This window comes from Symphodus melops, assembly GCF_947650265.1.
Source record: "Symphodus melops genome assembly, chromosome: 13".
NCBI lineage: Eukaryota > Metazoa > Chordata > Actinopteri > Labriformes > Labridae > Symphodus > Symphodus melops.
In genome coordinates, this window is record NC_136703.1 from 15,461,140 (window position 1) to 15,482,232 (window position 21,093).

General features: G+C 42.6%; 1 protein-coding gene across 3 annotated transcripts in view; it reads left to right on the forward strand.

The window, feature by feature from the left end:
- Positions 1-21,093, forward strand: part of camkvl (CaM kinase-like vesicle-associated, like) — a 52,529-nt gene that overhangs the window by 10,293 nt on the left and 21,143 nt on the right. The window contains exon 1 of one of the 3 annotated variants that reach the window (XM_079358883.1): positions 7,797-8,241. The exons of the other annotated variants lie outside the window; for them this stretch is intronic. The gene's annotated coding sequence lies outside the window, so the exon portion shown is untranslated. Of the gene's footprint in view, positions 1-7,796; positions 8,242-21,093 lie in introns of those variants that run through there. 3 annotated transcript variants of the gene reach the window in all.

Genomic DNA, 21,093 nt, shown 5'->3' on the forward strand with positions numbered 1-21,093 from the left:
TAAAACGAATCACATAACAACAAACAAGTGTTTACATGTTGATAAAACCAAGGTGGTCAAAATGTTTAGATGAAATTTCTGTGAACTCTGCAGCTCACATTTTCCCATCTTCTGTTACTCAAGCAGTTAAGTTCTGCATGTTTCCACTAACACTGAATGGCTTGTGTACCAGACGATCATTTTTCAAAAGTCAATTCACTGCCGTTGTGTTTTACAATGAGTACTCCTTAGTTGATGTCTTCCAAAGTTCAAGGTTTTATGTTCCTCTTTTTCTAAAGGAAAACACAATATTTCTATGCAAAGTGAAGATAGATTGACTTAATGAGTTTTGTTCTGCAACGATTACGCAACATAAAAAACCAGGAAACACTTCCATGACTTCACATTATTCAGGGAGAGCCAAAATAACAGAGAAAATCATAATATCTCCAAGTAGATTTGATTTACTCTTCAGAGAAAGAGCTACAGAAGCTCCACTGTCCATACATCCTCTCTTGTAAATGCACTTTCCTCCAATCAAAACTGAAGCGTCTTTTGGCTTTGTTTTAAAAATGTTAATGTATACCAGCTTTGTGCTTATTCTGTGCTGAACTCGTATAACTAGATTAAAGTCGTTTATTACTAGGGTACAGGTATCTCATCATTGTGTGAGAAACACTGTAAAGTGTGTGATCATGTAAAGAGGCTAATGAAAGTTTTTTTTAATTTTTTTATTTAAAAAACAACAACAGAATAACAGCTAACAGTTGCAGACGAGACACAGTGAGCCCCGGGAAACTTCTGGAAGATACTTTAGCAATAACCCGTAATATTAGCTTATAATTAGCCCCACGGGAAAGAAATCACTTAAGTTCTCTGTTTATCTGAGAGAAGCACTAGCCTTGCATTCAACCTCAATGCTAGCCATAAGAATTTGACACGAGTAAACAATTAGTCACTGGAAGCTAACAGTTTTTGGGAATGAAGATGAAGCAGTTAGTAGTAGTAGCCTACTTTGCTAAAAAATTGTACTATAAAATGTTGTTAATAATCATTTAATCATTAAAAAAGTAGTACTTTGCTAGCAGTTTGCGTCATGTATTATGATCTGAAATAACCAACAAATATATATCATTAAATAAATGAAGCTGAGTGCCAGGATAATGTTTTGGTAGCTATTGCACCATATGAAGTCAAGTAGTGCATACTGTTTAGTAAATTAACTGCAGTAGTAGCTCATAGCCTTTGTACTGTATAAAGTGTGGTTTAGCTAATACATAAAATAACAGCTGTTATATTAATTGTATTGTATTTGAGAATTTATATAACTACAGATTTAGTTCAAACTTTTTTTTCTGCTGGACCTTCCCATTGTATTGCATAAACACTATTAGATACAGTAAAAGCCACACAAACTACAAAACATTACAAATGGCAACAATCCCAGATCCACGTCACTGCCAAAATGTTATCATCTGATCCTCAGGCCAGCTATCTGCTCACCAAATTCCAGACACATTTTCATGTAAGTTTTTGAAATATTTTGCAGACAGAGTCAAAGACAGGGAGAACACATGCACTGAGCAGCTTCACTGGCAGAGGTAATGAAAGAACTTCAGCATGTGTTACTACAAAAACACACAATGAGACGTCCGCAGGTCTGGCAAAACTCTCACTTACACACACGCACAAACACGCTCTTGCACTGTAAAGGTGTGTTTTTTTTTCTTGCACTGTTGCAGTGGGACAATATATTGCAGAGCTTTGAGGAACTACAAAACTACAAACTCTGATTAAAGCAATGAATCAAATTCTGCCAGGGATTAACAAGCAACATGCACCAGCACAATATAGCAAGGGAGGAATGAAAGTCATGAAATCTTCATTAGCAGAGCTCGTCATCAGGCCAGGGTAAAATGGGCCTTGCATTATAAAATACATTAGATCTGTAACCATCTTTATGCACAGTAAGGATTTCTTTTGGGGTGCAAAAGGGAATTATCATTAAAACCCCTACAATATTACTTTGCTCCACCTGAATTGTGTAGCTCTGGAAATAAATGATATAGTGATGGGATATTCTCCATTTTTCTTTTGGTTATGTGTTCAGACATATGTAGCTTCATTTCACATTCATGAAGTTAGCAACCCATCTAATTTACACCATATGTATTTCAGTGCTTCAAAAATTCACTTAAAATTCCCTTTACAGCCCAATAAAAAAGCTATCGGTTCCTGACTTTTACTCACAGGACGTCATAGTTATGCTTCAAGGTGAGAAATTCATTTTTGGCTGGGAGTTTAGAGGTAGCTTAATTATACAAAAATGGGGTTTCTGTGCTCTGTCATAGGATACTGAATCAAGTAATCAAAGCCTTGTAAATAAATATTCAGAGCATAACAAAGAAGCACGTGTGATTTATCGTCTGTGGCTTTCTGGCATTAATGGAAGAAGGATACACTGGAATTGACAGAAACATGGGAGGAAAGATAGATAGCAATAAAGATGGAGAGACAAAAAGAGTACTTAATAAAGTGACATTACCAGAGCCTATATATGCTGCCTTCATGTCTCCATCTCTCATTTCTCCATGGCCTCTTCTTCCCGGCCTTGTTCTTCTCTTTCCACTTTGCCTAATACTTAATCTCCTTGCCTCTCTTTCTTTCTGTCACCTCTCTCTTTACTGGGCCATCTCTCACTTTCTGTTGCCTCTATCCTGTCATCATTTCTACACATGGTCTTATTTATCTGTGCCATTAGACAGTTGGGTGAATGACTGCTGTGGCCTTTTGTTACTGAGGAATCAGAAACAGACAGGGGAGACATAATGACGTAGTTTCTTCTCCCAAATAGCCCACTGGTGCCTGGCGGCATACTCTAACATACCCCACCTAGACCAAATTTATACTTTCTAAGCCCACTCACTTGTTATTTTTATTTTTATTTATTCGTCTCATTCTGGTCCAGACAGGAGAGAGCAAATCTCAGAGGGCTTGTTGTCCTGGTTTGCCGTTTCTTTGAGTTTACCCTTAAACAAGGGGTGCAACTGGGCTAGAGCCATAAATGAGTGTAGTCCTCCTATTAATGCGAAAATATGATGATGAAGGTAATTAGAACTTAAGTATAGAGGATGTCATAATGAGCAGCAGTCTCGTATTGCTTCCTCATGATGTTCGTCATTGGGATTTATCATTTGTTCCTTCTCCACCATCCACGGCTACATCACACCTTATGTAACACCCCAAGCTGTTGTAAAGATGGATCCAACAAGTCACAGCTTCATCCATCCGAAAACTGTGGCTCCCCATCCGATCATAACCACGGCTGCCAAAACTACAACCCCTTATCTCCAGCTAGCCATTTCTTCGAATAGCCACTGAGCTAACACAAGCAATGGACAGCTGTAACACAGCACTTTGTAATTGAAAACAATTATGTTGAAAACCAGAGGGAATGGTTTATGTAGAGGGGGACAGATACACACAATTAAACTCACTGGGAAAATAAGGTACATTTTAAATGCCTTTTCCTCCAGCAGGGAAAGTGTCAAGTGTCGGCACTTTGTTTGAATGCATGGATGGATTCCGAAAGACGAATCTTTGCTTATGTGACGCTGCTTCAAGAAGCAAAGACAGAAATAGGAGTCAGGCAGTTTCTGAGCTGCCCGCTCTGAAGCAGAGACATTCACATAGAAGAGAAGAGATGTGGTGGAGGGAGAGAGAAAAAGAGGTCACAACTGATCCGGATTTATTGGCTCAGCTGGTCATAAAGAAGGCTTTATTCTCACATTGCATTATGGAAGCCAAGATCTTTGCTAGCTACAGGTGAAACATGAGTGCTCTGCGGACACCCATTCTCTCCATCTCTGTGTCTCTGTGTCTCTCTCTCTCTCTCTCTCTCTCATCTTCCTCCTCCCCCTTTCTGTTCTCTCTCCTGGAATGGATGAGTTTAATACTGAGGTGGTTCGAAACAAATGAAGATTTCCTACCTAAAGTGCATTCTTCACCTTGTCTGACTCGTGGAATAGGAGTCAAACTTCCCCTCTTCTGATCCTGCCCCATCTTCACCATTTCCTTCCCCTATACCCGTGTCCTTTACATCTCTTCTTCTTCACCCTGCTTTTCTTTGGTTCCTTTTTTTTTGTCTTCATGCCATTATTGATTTAATACTTGTAACCATAATAAGACACAAGCAGATCCTGAGAGGTATTAAAGCTAAGATATACTTCTCAAGCACTGTCTCAAAATATTTGAGTCATTCTTTTATTTTAAGCCGTATGCTAGTACACACAGTACCAGCCCAGCCTTGGCACCTTAGGTAGGATCTAAAAATGCCAACAGGACAGAAAATTGTCTTTTCTGAGAAACACTTTTTCATGGGAAAAAAAACCTGTGTATTTTTGTTCAGCACAGAATGTGACAGGTCATTAATTCAGTCATATTGAAATTTTTGTGTCATCATCATCACCTCTAAATGTTGCCATTCGTTGCAGTCACCCATTGGAGATTTTTTTTTTAATCTACAGCTGACTAAACACTATGGTCTCGTGGTTTATTAATTGAATTTATCAGCATGCTTGATGGAAAATCCTCTCACTAAATTTAAAGCCCCTCAGAAACAGTGACAGGTGATCTCTACTATGCCTACACAAAGACACATGGTACTGGGAATTCGAGAGACTTAGTGTCGGAGGGGGAGCAGGATTGTGTGAGGAATTTAGATAACATTTGCAGTCTGCTTTATTTAAAAAAAAGTAGAGCCAAGAGAGCGATACGATGAGAAAAAAATGGCAAGAAAAGCAGCTAAATGGGAGAAAAGCTGGAGCATGCTCTGCCTTTGCTCTGACCTGGTTCCAGTTAATCCGCCTACTTTACACGATGAACATTACCTCCACACAGTATTTATAGAGCCTTTTGGTGTGTTTCTATGTGGTGTAAGCTGGTGTGTATATGAATGTGATTTTTTTTTTAGTGTGTGTGCGTGAATGTGATTGTAGAGTAAATGCAGTCAATCCATGCCACGTAATGGGTCTGATAGCACAGCTAGAAGAACAAAAGAGTAATGAACAAACCTTTATTTTGAAACAAGATGAAATCCCCCGGAGGATTGGTTGGAGCCACTATGGTGGCACCATCTGATACAGTGCGCTTTTGGTAACTGCAACATGTTTGTTCCAAGACAGAGACAAATAAGATTTCATTTGAACCTCTCCCTGGAAAGACAATGTCAGTGATATATTCATCAAGATGTCAACATTGCGTATAAAATATGTTCAACTTTTAAGAGCACTTTGGGACTAGCTCGCTTGATTGACAAGGGCCACATGGTCTGCTTTCACAACACTGACAACACTTACATTCATTGTAATGAGGCTTGGCTGTATTTGTTTCTGCGGTAATGTAATGTGTGGTCATCCACCTAAGAGATTCGGTTAGCCAATTCGCTCATAAGTAGATCTATTTTTTTAAGCCATTCTGCTAATCAGCCTGTAATCGATTCAATCTTGTCCTTAAAGTGTACTTCCTGGAATATTTTTCACAGTATGGAGGAGATACAGTTGCCGTCTTGGTTCTATTTTAAACTAAGTAGCCGTAAAAGTCCATCTTTCTGTTCCCCTGTTCTCAATAGTCCCATTTCTACTTCCCAAGGACTTGCAATACTCCTTTTATTTATGACAGAAGCCTCTGACTTACTTTCATTTCTACACACCTGTTCCCTGTTATGCACAGCTCATCAGTTTCCCGAACTTCCCTGTTCACCTGTCTCCATTTCACTAAGCAGTCTCATTTTAGATAAAATTTGTTGAAGTGCCCATTTATCCATTGTTGAGGTGTCCGCTTGCCTTTATTCCTCTGCCTTATTCTGGTTGTGCGCTTTGTTTATTGTTTTTGTTTTTTGCCACATATCCTGGAAATGCTTCCATGCCTGTTTTTTTTTTCCTGCCAGTCAATCTACCAATACATTTCTGTAAGTCGTCTATTTACAATAAGTTTCACAAGTTTGCCTGTAATCCACTTGGCTTGGATCCTACCTTTTTGCATTTTATACACATCATGACAGTAGCCATGTTGCGGCTGTGCAGTGTTGCTATGATCTTAATCCCAATTTCAGCATGAACACCAGAGTACAGGACTTACTGACATTCTGGCCTGATGGTGGTCTTATATTAAAAGTTAAGTGATCACATGTACAGAGTATTGTGCGTTACAAGAAAATACAAACCAATGTCAGTAAGACAACAGAAGAACTTGATATTGTCATGGTTTTGTCTAGTTTAGATTTCTTTACATTGTTTTAGTTCTCTTTTTCCCTAGTGTTGCTTGTTGCCCTGTATATTAATGTTTCTTAGTTTAGTGTTAAGTGTTACTTGTATTATTTTGTCATCTCTGATCATGGTATCTGATTGCCCTGATTATCTGCACCTGTATAACTAGTCTCCCCTGTGTTAATTAGCCCAGTGTCTATTTAGTCTCTGTGTTTCTGCCCCTCTGTGTCAGGTCATTGTCGTTTGTGGGGTTGGGTGGAGAAGGTAAGTCCAAGGTGAGCGTGGTCCGTACTGGGAAATCAGTCCAAGGGGAAAGACAGGCATGAATGTGATGACAATCTGGCAATGATAGAGTTTGGAGCAGCAGCTCATGTTGTGGCCTAATCACTGATCAGCTGCAGCTGAGAGAGCAGGTGAGCTGATGAGGGGGGTGTGGCTGACAGGTAGAGTGAAAGGAAGGCAGTCTGAATGGGAAGGTACTGAGAGGCAGAACAGGGTTATGACACCTACACCTAGTTGTGAAATGTCAACAGGCTTAATTTAGAAGAAACACTGACTTTAACAGCAACATGTCTCAATAAATATTTGTAACCAAGGGATGTAAAGATTTATCCTGAGGCAAGAATTGATGGTGTCATGGTTCACATTGACACTTTAAAAATCCGAAATCAACACCAGCCAAGCGACAAATGCAGGTAGATTTTCTGTTTGGTGAGTACATTTCAGATCTGCCACAAGCCGAGTAAATATTTTACAATAAAGTAATAAAAACTATGCTGTGAGATTGAAGCGTGTTTTATGTAGCTGCAGCTAATTGCTCCGCTCTCTGCTGTTATGACAGATAGATAGATAGATAGATAAATAGATAGATAGATAGATGCACGCAGTGCGTCCCTTTTGACTTTTAGTACATCAGCACACAATTGTTCCTTGACCCATACGACCGAGTCGGGGACAAGTGATCCGTTCAAACAGTCGACTTTGCTCCGTTCACTCTCACCGTGTCTATAGCTAACATAACAATAGCAACGTACTCTCACTGCCGCTGAAGTCTCAGTCTGTGAATGTCTCCACTCAGACTCTGTCAAACAGCGCTGCGTTATAAACACTGCAGATGTAGTACGCTCTGAATGCACGCGCAGCAGGAGCAGTCAGAGATACACACACATCAATTAATGAGCAGGCTAATTATACGAAGGGTCTAATGTTGTCAAAGATAAATCAAGACAGAACTTGTTTTGTGAAATATTAATTCATTATTCTCTGGTGGATTTTTATTTTTTAGTCTGTAATGTTGTAATGCGGGGGGAGGGCGGGTCCAGAGGGGAGTAGGGGTGCTCTGGGATCTACCTATTTTGAAAAAATAGAGGCCAGCAAATGGTTTTTTTTATTTCTCAATGTCATGATATGATAAAATGATTGAATCTGTGACTTCAATCGGTGATTGATTCAACGAAAGGAATTTTTCTTTAGTCTCATTTTGTAAAATAAATCGTGAAAGGATCGTATCATGAACCCTGTATCGTGTATCGTATCGCGAGTTGGGGGAATTGTTACATCCCTATTGTAACCCGACTAAGAGTTTGAATTGTGTGAACTTGATAAGTCTGTACGTTTCCCTCTGCGTACTGCCAAACCACCTCAGTGTGACTTATGTGCAGCATTAAAGGAAGTTTCCAAAAATCCGTCCTTTTGATACAAACAGGTTGGATACACGGGTGGTCAAACAACAAACGACCCAAAAGAGCATGCAGGAATCGTCAACGGGAACAGGCAGGCGTCGTAACAAGATCAAGAAGGTAACACTAGGACTAGGTATGAATGAAACACTACGGACTGGCAACATGAGGGAGACTTATATAGGGCAGACAATCAGGGACCATGAGACACAGGTGCGGGTAATCAGGAGTAACGAGACACACGTGCAGGTAATCAGGGGCGGGGACTTGAAACACAAGATGAACGCGAGAGGAGGATCTGAAACACAGAGACAAGGGTAAGTAATACAATAATTAACAACGTAAAATACGACAATAAACACAAAACATGACTCCTGTCATGTTCAAACACACAACAAGAACAAGAAAATCCAGAGGGAGTTTAAATACTCTTTTTCTAAAGGCATCACTACACATTTTATTCAAAATACTATATTTGATTTTTACGATATTAATATTAAGAATGCAGTACATTGTGCCTTTCAGATAGCACAGTCATTGAATTTGAACACGCCATAAAAACTCAGTCCAGACAGCTATAGCTTAATGCACTGATTAAAGCAAATGAGTTATAGCCTACTAAATAAACCCAGTTTCCTGTTGAATTTTCCTGGGACCTGCAAGAAGTAAAACCAAGCTGAGGATTTGAGCAGTTGATGAAACCAACTCTTTAAATACTGTAGTTGAATTGTGTTGAGTTATTGGGCAGACTGAAGGAGAATTTACATTTTAGGACCAAAAATGTATCTAATTATTGTTCTATAACATGAGATGTCCTTCTCCTCTAAAACAGAATCCCAGTCGAAATCTTAACAGAATCTTGTTTCCAGGAAGCTCCACAGGTATACTGGATGCTATAAGGTGTGCACAGTATACCCACACACTGTTTAAAAATAGAGAGGGCCTTGACAGTCCTACACGAAGCTTTATAGCAAAGACCTCTCTGTTGAAATGGTCTCTAGCCTTATGACTCTTATCCAAAACTTCAATCACTGCCTCTTTCTCCTCCTCTTCCCTGCTCCTCCTCCCTTCTCTTCCTCTTCTGTCTCTCTCCAGGGAGGGGATTGCTTCTATAAGTCTTCTATCACACTGAATATTTTACAAAAGCACTTTTTCCTCCTAGCACACAGACACACACGCACACACATGCACATTTCTGACTTTCTCACGGAAGTCTTTTGGCTATCATTCCCTCCTGCTCTTCAACTGTTATCCACCAAGCTTTGCCTCTGTCTTTCATTCTGCTTCTTTTTTTTGTCATCTTATTTCGCCTCTTTGTGGAGCTACAGTGTTCAATCTTCATTTCTTCTCACTTTACTCTCTTCTTCTTACTTCCTCTGAATTCTAAAGTAAACGTCTTTGCTCTGTCATGTCTATTAAAACATATCTCCTGATGCTTTTGTACATCCTCCTTTATGACTTTTACAGGAATGCATTAGAGTTAAAGGCGCCTTAAATGGAGTTAGTATCTTATGATCAATACACACTCTGTTTGGCTATGCTATCCTCATGCTTTGTTTATTCATAATGGAACCTTTTTTTCCAGTTTCCTCAGTAAACATGCTCAGTGAGAAGCTCAAATATTTTCACAATATAATTCTACTCTCGTCCAATTTGTCAATCGTTGTCTGAATCTTTACGATTTTCCCACTTTAGGATGACTAACAATTAACAGTTAACATCCAGAGGTTAATTTGACCACATATCAAAGTAGCGCTACATATTCAAGCAATAATATTAAGTATATTATTTAGTATAAGTACATGGCTGGATGCTAATATAGCTTTTACCTGGCCATAATATAACATTTCTCGTTTTATTATGAAATGTGATAAAATACCCTCTTACTGTTGATTTATTTGTCAATTAATCAGGAAGCATGCAATAAAAAAAAAAATGAAATCCAGGCTTGAAGACTGACCTACTAGAATATGGTAGTTTGACATCTTTTGAGATTCCAACTCAAAGTGTTGTCTTTTCTATTGCAACGAGCAAAATTACCAGACTGTAATAGCGTTCTGATACTTTGTAGCTAATGTGCTATTTTTTCCATCTAGAATTTGGCTGGATACTGACTTTGGCTGTTGTTTGAACATAGCGAGTGAGTTATCGATACCTTGTTTTATCTTGAAAAATTAATTATTGAACTATTCATTGTTGTTTATAGCCTCATTTCAACCTGGAAGTGATGGAATAATAACAAGAAACCCTAAACCTATGTTTCTTACAAGCAGGATCACAGCAGTAAGACATGATGTAATTTTGTGCTCTGTGAATATTGTAAAACTGTTGATTGTCACCTTAAGCTACCTCCTGTGATTTGGTTAACTCCACCTTTTTCTAACGCTTTTATTGCTGTTATTGTGCAACAGGCCTGGTTTTGGGCTGCTTTGATTGGGGGGTACATAGTGTTGACAGGTCACTTACTGCCAGACTTTTAAGCCTTGTTAATTCAGTAATGAGGCTGTTATTTAGGACTCCAAGCTACAACATGCACAGTTTATGTTATTTAAATATAAAGGCATAGAACAATACACGAGTCCAATAATGTATGAAATGACATTGCAAGACTGGTATATGAAAAATAAGCTATCTGTAGACATTTTTAGTCTACTAGTGTATTTTCTATTTAAATGGGAAGCTAAAATGTAATTGGCAATGAGATTTTCACATTATTTGAACACCATGGAGCTTGCCTCTGTCGGATGCAGCGCCATATCAGTAGCAACAGAAATTGGTGCATGGTGACAGAGAGAGAGCTGTCACGCCCTCCACCTCTGCCAGTGGTTAGTGGCAGTTCTCTTCCTCTTTCTCTTGTCTCTCTCTTTGCTCTTAGGAGGGCGTGCACTCGGCTGGTGGTGTGTTGACAATCAGGTGTGGCTAATCACTGATCAGCAGATGAGACGCAGCTGAGCAGAGTTAGTGGCTGCAGCAGTCTGCATTTAAGGAGCCTCCAGCCTGCTGTCCAGTGCCGGACCGTGTTTAGTCACCTTGGATCCCCTGCAGCCACGGAGCTCGACTTCACTACAGCACGGAGCTACTCTGCTTAAACCCCTGATTTGGCACGACGGATCATCGGCAGTTCGGATCACCACCAGCCTTGCTTCCCCCTCCTTGAGTATACCTCAGCTAGTGTTAGTTTTTAGTCCGTCAACTCGACTCGTGTTTTGAGTTCGTGGCTTTGCCTCTGCTTTGTGGGTAACTTAGTTTAACTCGTGTTAGCACGACGCTTTAATTTTATCTCCGGCTGTTAGTCGCTCTTTTGTTTTTCAGCAGTTAGCCTGTTTTTTCCTCGCCTGTTGTTTAGGGTTGAGCGTCCTCTGTTGTGGAATTTATTTTGTGTTTATAAATAAATTTATTATTTTGTACTTGGTTCTACGTGTTCTCTGTTCTGCGCTTGAGCCTCAACACCCTCCGTAACAGTACGGTCCGGCCAAGATGAGCTCAGCAGACAGAGACTCTGGGTCGGACACAGCCCGTGAGAGTAGCGCTATTCAACACGCATTGTCGAATCAAGGTACGCTTTTAGGTCAGCATGACACCGATATTCGCAGACTAATCGAACATAATGCTACACTTAATAACCAGGTCACACTGTTAACCACGCAGTGCAATCAGTTATCTGCACAGGTAGCACAACTGACCAATGCACTAGCTCAGTTAGCTCCGTCTAGCTCGGGCAGTTTGTTGGGTAATGTTCTGGTTAATGCGTCATCTCGTGAACCTAAAGCGTCGTTACCTGAACGTTATAGTGGAGATTTAGGTACCTGCAAGGCGTTTCTAACCCAGGTGTCGTTAGTCTTTACACTTCAGCCACAGTCCTACTCTTCCGATAGTGCTAAAATCGCCTTTTTAATCGGGTTATTGTCTGGAGAGGCTAGGGAGTGGGGAACCTCGGTCTGGGAGCAACAAGATCCCATCTGCAACTCCTACCCATCCTTCATCACAGAAATGAAGCGAGTGTTTGATCATCCAGTGAAGGGACGGGAGGCTAGCCACAGGTTAGCAGGCCTAAAACAAGGAGGACGGAGTGTTGCTGCCTACGCTGTGGAGTTCCGGACCTTAGCCGCAGGAAGTGGTTGGAATGATAAAGCCCTCCAAAGCATGTTCTACATTGGACTCTCCGACGAATTAAAGGACAAACTGGCCACGTTGGAGGAGAGCTCCAGCTTTAATCAGTTTGTGACCCTGGCGATCGACATCGATAACCGGATACGAGAGAGACGCCGTGAACGAGGGTCACGAGCTGAAACCAATCCAGCAGTCTTCTCCCCTCGTATGTTCCAGGCCTCGTCGCACTCTCTACCGGCCGACTCTGAACCCATGCAGCTGGGACGAGCATCGTTATCGGCACAGGAAAGACAGCACCGCCGGGAGACTAATGCTTGTCTTTACTGCGGGAAGAGCGGTCATGTCCTGGCCACCTGCACCCAGCGGCTGGGAAAAGAACGGGCTCATCCGTAAGCGGGGAGGTACGGTTGAGCCAAGTCACATATTCTGCTCCTTCCCCACAACGTCTCCAGGTAACCGCATCTATTTGTCAACAATCCTGCACATCTGAGATTCTGGCCTTGATTGATTCCGGGGCTGAGGAGAACCTTATGGACCATCAGACCGCTCTTCGGTTGAAGATTCCTCTGGAACGCCTGGAGAGACCTTTCAAGGTTCGAGCCCTTAATGACCTCCCCTTCTCTGAAATTTCTCTGAAAACCAGTCCTGTTTCTCTCCTGCTGGCCGGAAATCACTGTGAAACCATTTCATTTTTTGTGATTGAGCATTCCTGCCCTCCGTTGGTTTTGGGATTTCCTTGGCTCCAGTGTCACAACCCCCACATTGACTGGAAGAGAAGAAGAATCATCTCCTGGGATCCTGCCTGCCACGCTTCCTGTCTCCAGTCAGCTCTAACCCCTGCCACGCCATCTGCAACCGCCGTTTTACCTACCATCAAATTGGATTTGGTTCCCCGTGAGTACCACGACTTGGCACCAGCGTTTAGCAAAGAGGATGCTCTCTCACTCCCCCCTCATCGACCATATGACTGTGCCATCAATCTCATTCCTGGGTCCACAATGCCCACCAGCCGCTTGTATAACCTGTCTAAGCCAGAACACACAGCTATGGAGGAGTACATCCGGACCTCCCTCGCTGCTGGGATCATTCGTCCATCATCTTCTCCAGTGGGGGCAGGTTTCTTTTTCGTGGCCAAGAAGGACAAGACTCTTCGCCCCTGCATTGACTTCCGGGGTCTTAATGACATCACGGTGAAGAATTCTTATCCTCTGCCGCTCATTAACTCCGCCTTCACTCCCCTTCACGGTGCATCCATCTTCACCAAACTGGACCTGCGCAACGCCTACCACCTCATACGCATCCGACAAGGGGACGAATGGAAGACGGCGTTTAACACCCCCCTGGGTCACTTCGAGTATCTGGTGATGCCGTTCGGGCTCACCAATGCACCTGCTGTTTTCCAGAACCTCATAAATGACGTTCTCAGAGACATGATTGGGCGGTTCGTCTTTGTCTACCTCGATGACATCCTCATCTACTCACGGAATGCAGTGGAACATACCCGTCATGTGCATCAGGTGCTGGAACGCCTTTTGAAGAATCGCCTCTTCGTTAAAGCGGAGAAATGCGAGTTCCATGCTGCTACTGTGGGATTCCTGGGCTACATCATCTCTGCTGGGGAGGTGAGCATGGATCCCCAGAAGGTATCTGCTGTACAGGACTGGCCAGTGCCTGTGAACCGCAAGCAGCTCCAACGGTTCCTCGGGTTTGCTAACTTCTACAGACGCTTCATCAGGAACTACAGCAAGGTTGCGGCACCCTTGACATCACTCACCTCCATCAAACTAGTTTTCCAGTGGACCCCTGAAGCTGATCGTGCCTTCCAGGACCTCAAGCGGAGGTTTGTGTCTGCTCCTATCCTGGTCCAGCCCGACCCTGCCCTACAGTTCATCGTTGAGGTTGATGCCTCTGATTCTGGCGTAGGAGCTGTCCTCTCCCAGCGTTCCACTTCCGACCAGAAGATACATCCGTGTGCCTTCTTTTCTCGACGTCTGTCACCAGCAGAGAGGAATTATGATGTCGGAAACCGGGAGTTATTGGCAGTTAAACTTGCTTTGGAAGAGTGGCGACATTGGTTGGAGGGCACGGAGAAGCCGTTTATTGTTTGGACCGACCATCGCAACCTGGAATATGTTCGCTCAGCCAGGAGACTCAACGCTCGCCAAGCTCGGTGGACATTATTCTTTGGTCGATTCAACTTTGCCCTCACTTACCGCCCTGGGTCCCGCAATGTCAAGCCTGACGCACTCTCTCGTCAGTTTTCAGTCCAGGAGGACTCGGGTGAACTGGAGCCCATTCTTCCCAGGGACCGTGTTGTGGCTGCCGTGACTTGGGACATTGAGGCCAAAGTCATCCGGGCCCTGCAGCAACATCCTGCTCCAGGTAACGTGCCCCCAAATCATCTGTTTGTTCATGACTCTGTCCGTCCTCAGGTGTTGTCATGGGGCCATGCCTCCAAGGTTTTCTGTCACCCTGGGGTGGCACGCACGGTGGAGGTTATCCGTCAGAGGTTTTGGTGGCCATCGTTGGAAAGAGACACTAGGGAGTTTGTGGCTGCATGTACCATCTGCGCCAGGAACAAGAACTCTTCTCAGCCCAGTTCCGGACTCCTGCAACCCCTGCCGGTACCTCATCGCCCTTGGTCACACATTGCTGTGGATTTCGTCACCGGACTTCCAAAATCTCAGGGTAAAACCACTATACTCACCATTGTGGACCGGTTTTCCAAGGCTGCACACTTTGTGGCATTAACCAAACTGCCCTCTGCTCATGAAACGTCGGAATTGTTAACTAATCATGTGTTTCGTCTCCACGGCATCCCTACGGACATCGTTTCGGACCGTGGACCACAGTTCACTTCGGCAGTCTGGAAGGGGTTTTGCACAGCCTTGGGGGCCACCGTCAGTCTCTCGTCTGGGTTTCATCCGCAATCAAATGGTCAGACTGAACGGACTAACCAGTCGTTAGAAACATTCCTCCGGTGCATGACGGCGGAGAACCAGACCACCTGGAGTAGCCTGCTTCCTTGGGTTGAGTATGCGCACAATTCTCTGCCTAACTCATCTTCGGGATTATCTCCTTTCCAGTGCTCCCTGGGATACCAACCACCCATGTTCCCAGCCCAGGAGCGGGAGATCAACATTCCTTCGCTCAATTCCTTCATGAAGAGGTGTGAACGGATTTGGAGGCGGGCCAGGGCATCTTTATCGAAAGCCTCTCTGAGGATGAAGAGACAGGCAGATCGTCGTCGGATTCCCGCCCCTGCCTACATCCCAGGTCAGAAGGTCTGGCTCAAGGCCAAGGATTTACCCTTAAGGGTGGAGTCAAGGAAATTGGCACCACGGTTTGTCGGACCTTTCGAAGTAGATCGGATCATCAATCCCAGTGCGGTGCGTTTGAAGCTACCAGCGACCATGAGAATTCACCCTACCTTTCACGTCTCGCAGCTAAGACCTGTGAAGGAGAGTAACCTAGCCCCCCCGGTCCGTCCCCCACCTCCACCTAGGATGGTGGATAACGGGCCTGTTTACACCGTCCGTCGCATTCTGGATGCTCGGCGCCGTGGGCGGGGATTCCAGTATCTGGTGGACTGGGAGGGTTATGGCCCAGAGGAGAGGATGTGGGTTCCAAGACGCCACATCGTCGATGCTACACTCATCCGGGATTTCAATCGGGAGAATCCTGGTCGCTGCGCACGTGCTCCAGGAGGTGCACGTAGAGGGGGGGGTACTGTCACGCCCTCCACCTCTGCCAGTGGTTAGTGGCAGTTCTCTTCCTCTTTCTCTTGTCTCTCTCTTTGCTCTTAGGAGGGCGTGCACTCGGCTGGTGGTGTGTTGACAATCAGGTGTGGCTAATCACTGATCAGCAGATGAGACGCAGCTGAGCAGAGTTAGTGGCTGCAGCAGTCTGCATTTAAGGAGCCTCCAGCCTGCTGTCCAGTGCCGGACCGTGTTTAGTCACCTTGGATCCCCTGCAGCCACGGAGCTCGACTTCACTACAGCACGGAGCTACTCTGCTTAAACCCCTGATTTGGCACGACGGATCATCGGCAGTTCGGATCACCACCAGCCTTGCTTCCCCCTCCTTGAGTATACCTCAGCTAGTGTTAGTTTTTAGTCCGTCAACTCGACTCGTGTTTTGAGTTCGTGGCTTTGCCTCTGCTTTGTGGGTAACTTAGTTTAACTCGTGTTAGCACGACGCTTTAATTTTATCTCCGGCTGTTAGTCGCTCTTTTGTTTTTCAGCAGTTAGCCTGTTTTTTCCTCGCCTGTTGTTTAGGGTTGAGCGTCCTCTGTTGTGGAATTTATTTTGTGTTTATAAATAAATTTATTATTTTGTACTTGGTTCTACGTGTTCTCTGTTCTGCGCTTGAGCCTCAACACCCTCCGTAACAAGAGCAAAGAATCAAAGCCAGAGAACCGTTAAAAACTCTTGTTGTTGCGATAAATTTGATGATTTGGTGGGGCAGTTGGAGCATTTGAGCCAGGCCTGTTGTGCAAACTAATGTAACATTTTCACTGGACAGGCTGCACAGATCTCCACAACAGATATCTGACAGTAGATATCTAAAGTGTTTATAATCACATATGATTTCTAAGCAACTTTTCAGGCAAAGGAAGTTCATATTGGTACATCCCTAATGTTAAATGAGTCAGTGCATCAAAGAAGATTGCATGGGAATCTTACCCAGCCATGAATTATTTATGTGTTGTGTTCAGAGTGAGTGAGTCCATTTTGTAGACTTAGTATGTGTGTTTGTGTGCGTCCCCGTCGATTCAGCCTGCCAGAGTTTTAATAATGTGCATTTGGTCTCTAAATTAGATTCTTCATTTTATCATAATTTTTAGTCAAAGCGTGCATGCTGCCTGTGTGTTTTGCAATGCCTCTGTGGATCTGTGAACATAATAACTTCTAAAAAATTCTCCTGAATAATTTAGTGGAATCTCATAAAGAAAACAGGTGTCATTCCCACCACAATGACGGTACTATTTTCTGTCTTCTCTTTCCCATTCATCAGCTGTGACTGACTTTGATGACATTCGTACAAATAAGACGATTGATATTTGGAACACAATGCAGTGGAAGGAACTTGAAAGAAGTCCCATTAAAGGATGTAGTTAATATTTCATACATAGCTGGATACCTCACAAAACATACTGTTGATCTACACAACAGTCTAGAGTGTACAGGCGCCTGCGGTAGCCTCAAGCTAATTAAACCAAAGTCTGCACGCACTGAATCAGAACTGTGAAATTGTAATGTCAGCCTTCTTTTTTTTTTTTTTGTCTATTTATGAGTAATCAGAGATGCAGACCATGTCTGGAGTGTACACACCAAGCAGCATTAATGTATTTCTATTTCTCTGAAGGAAATCATGGTGTATTATTTTTAAGACCTGCAGATTTTGATTAATAATAAAGGCTTAAGCATGTAGCATGGAGTCTAACTCCCATTTAACTAAAATATATTACAAAATAAATTGCAGTACTACAATTATGTAACACCAAATCAAACTCACGCAAACAGATCTAACTTTTAAAAAAGCACGTCACTTAAAACTTCCGAAGAGGGGCGTGATGAACACATCAAAATATGTTATGAAATGGTTTGTAGCCAGATTGACTTTAATATCATAGGAACCCAGAGCCACACTGCTGACAGTGTAGAATGGAGATTTAAAATAAAGATTAATTAAGGGTAAGTGACGTTGAAGTGAAATTATTTTTTTGCCTTCATGAGTGTAACTTAAAAATGAACGATAGAGACGTCTAAGGCTTCCTCTCACTTCAGATTGACGTTGAACTTGTCTTGTGTAACTTTCTGCGTCAGATGGGTTTAAATCACAACTCTCTGGGTATAGCATTTGAAAAATTGGATATCCTTGATGAGGACCACTAATGCAAGTGTTTGGACAGTTATTCTCTCCCCTGTGTATGTATGTGGAGGCACTATGTGTGTGATTACATGTGTGCCCTGCTGACGTGCCCAAACTGGCTCATGCTCTTAAAAGCATTTGTTCTATCTTCTTCTTCTCCTTTCATCATTTTTCTTTTTTTTTGTATCATGGTTTTTGTTCCTTCTCTTAGCCTGCCTTCTCTCTGTCTCTCTCACTTGAACCTTCCCATGAGATGAAATGACCTCATTTTCATCTTCAGACTCTTGCTTGAGCAGGCTTGTTCTCACACAAACATCCACACATGTAGAGTTGTGGGTTCAAACGTAGCAAGATACATGACAGGGGGGTGCATGCTATGAATACCCGAGATTGACTTTTGCACAAACTATCTGCTTGATACTGTTCACAAGCTGTCATTCCACCACTGACATGTAGCACAACATTTTCAATATGTATGTAATGGTAAGAGCATGGTCCTCTGTCTCTGTGATGCTCATACCTCTCTCTGTTTGTTGAGCGGCAGGGTGTTTGCGCAGGTGTGTGAGGCAGGTTCAGGTTTTAGATAAGTGCAGAAGTGATGGGTAGAACATAATCAACCACCGTCACAAACTCAAGGGCACAGGAACATTGTAATGACCAGCCAAATTATAATGAAAGAAAATAAAAGCTGTATTGTTAATAAGGTTGTGTAAAGTTAAAAAATAAACTTTTGTTAATTAAATTATCTGTTAGCTTTGTATTCAAAGTCAATTTAAGAGATGTTTATATGTAAATAGGTTTACAAATGAAAGACTTTTTTCCTTTTTATGAAAATGTGTTTTTGCAGCTTTTCAATGTTACGTTTTATTCAGCAGGTTAAATAGACACAAAAGGGATTTTACATAGTATAATAAATGAGGTGTTCATTTTGATCAAATGTGACGAGGGTATCTTATTCCCAGTCATATGCTGCGCAACAGGTATAAGGGGAAGCAACAGAGCAACAAAGCAGTTGAGGATCTGTGCCTGCTGATTTATAAGATGGGAAAACAGAAACATAAGTAGCTTTCATTGTCATCTCATATTTAGTTTTTTTTAAAGTGTGGCCTTTAGAGGGATAGTTTACAGATTGTTGTCTTCCACACTCCTGCTGCGATTTTTCTGCAGCTGAGGTGTGCCTCAGTTGCAGAAAATAAGAATGTGACTGACAGGTGTCAAACTACGACTGGGAAAACTGCACTCCGTCTGTGTTTAGGTACTTATGCTTAGAGATGAGACCTTACATGTGATCTCAGTGAGCAAAAGGAGAAGAATGAGGGCTTTATGGTGGGAAATTGAAGTAACTTCATGATTATCGGTCCGTCTTTGCTGCTGATTACTTGAACACTCTGCTGGGGAGTTACAGTGCTAAAGGGTTGTATGACAGAGTGTCAAGAACTGTGAAAGCTTGAGATGTGTGTTAGGTTGTGAAGCCCCCCTGTATGAGTCACTGTGTAAATGTGTATGTGTGTGCGCATGCAAATGGGTGTGGATTGAGCCCCTCACTTTACGTCTTTTTTTTTTAATTGTTTTTTTGGACACAGTGCTCTGTGTGTCCAAAGGCCATGTTTGGCCATGAGATTAATTAATGCAGCTGTGATCAACGGAGACACTCATTTATGTGTGTATGGACACGCACGCACACACACAAACACTCATATGTGTAGAGATCCAAATTCACATGTCCAGGTGTTCAGCTATAGCCACTGGTATCATTGTTAGGCTTGCACTCTCGGGGGAATAAATTAAACTGGAAAAACCTTTTTTCCAGCACCCAAGAACCATTACTGTTTGTGTGTGTGTGTGTGTGTGTGTGTGTGTGTGTGTGTGCGCGTAGGTGTGAGTAAGTGTATTGTGGGTTGTACATTAGCAGTTCTGTTTGCGTGACAGAAACAGTGTGTGCACATTTGTGTGACTGCGAGACAGAGTTCTCACTTCACATGAGTGTTTCTCAGTCATCTAAAAGTGGATTAAGTGTAAGCAAAAGTGTCACCCTTACACACAGAGACACACACAGAGACACACACATCAAGTTTCTCGATAAAAGTAGCATCAGGACCCTGAAGGGAGTTCCATTTGAAGTCACTGATACACTGTGTGCTTCCCTTGTGTGAGTCTGTTTGTGTGCACTCTTCCTGTGCTGCTGATTTCTGAGGAGGAAACTACTTGACAAAGTTCTCTCCACTGACCCCCCCACCCCCCTGGTAGCACATGCATGTATGACACACACTTGCATGCTCACACCTATAGGTATAGCCCTCAGCTTTCAACAGAGCTTCCCCAGTGTATTACATATCCTCTGAATGTTTTATATGCTCTCACACTTCTGAAACATTAGCAGCATTTCCTCCTCCTCTCTGTCCTCTTTCATGTATGCCAAAAGCGTTATGTTGCATTCCGTGAGGTGTGCGTGTGACAGAGTCGACAGGAGCCATTTAATTCAGTGGTTTTTATATTTGACACGTGAGCCATGTGCAACGTGGCCGTGTCTGCTCGGCATGGCAATTTTTTCTGCACCACAAACTTTTCGCATGAAGTCCTTTTTCCCCCAATCTGCATGCATGAGCAAAGTCAAAAAAACATCTTTTAGTTGTTTTTAAACTTGTAAAATTGTTAAAGTCACAATACTTATTAACAATGACGATATATAAGATAGAGCAGCATCATTTCTGCAATACTAAAAGATGCTCTCTGGATACATCAGGGCGAATGTGACACAATTTATATTATGGTATGAAAAGTCCCATTGAAGAACTATCTCACCTTGTGTCAAGATCATTTAAAATGAAATTCAATAATTTTTGTTACAAAATATTATTACTAGCACATAACCAACAGAGATAGCTGTGTCTACTTATCATTGCCTCGATGTAGACATACTATATATATTCAAATCAAATCAAGTGAAACTTAATTTTATTCTCATGGCCCAAAAATCCCAAATTGTCTTTTGGGTTTTTACAATCTGCAAAGAACAATTTGCATGCAACAACTCCAGGAAGAACCACAAAAGATGAACCTCTCTTCCCTGAATGGTCAGACATGCGAAGGATGTTTTCTTGCAAAGAGCACAACTGAAATCCCAGATTATTAAAATTAGGACAATAAAAAAAAGATACAGACTTCGAGAAATGTGAAGTTCTTAG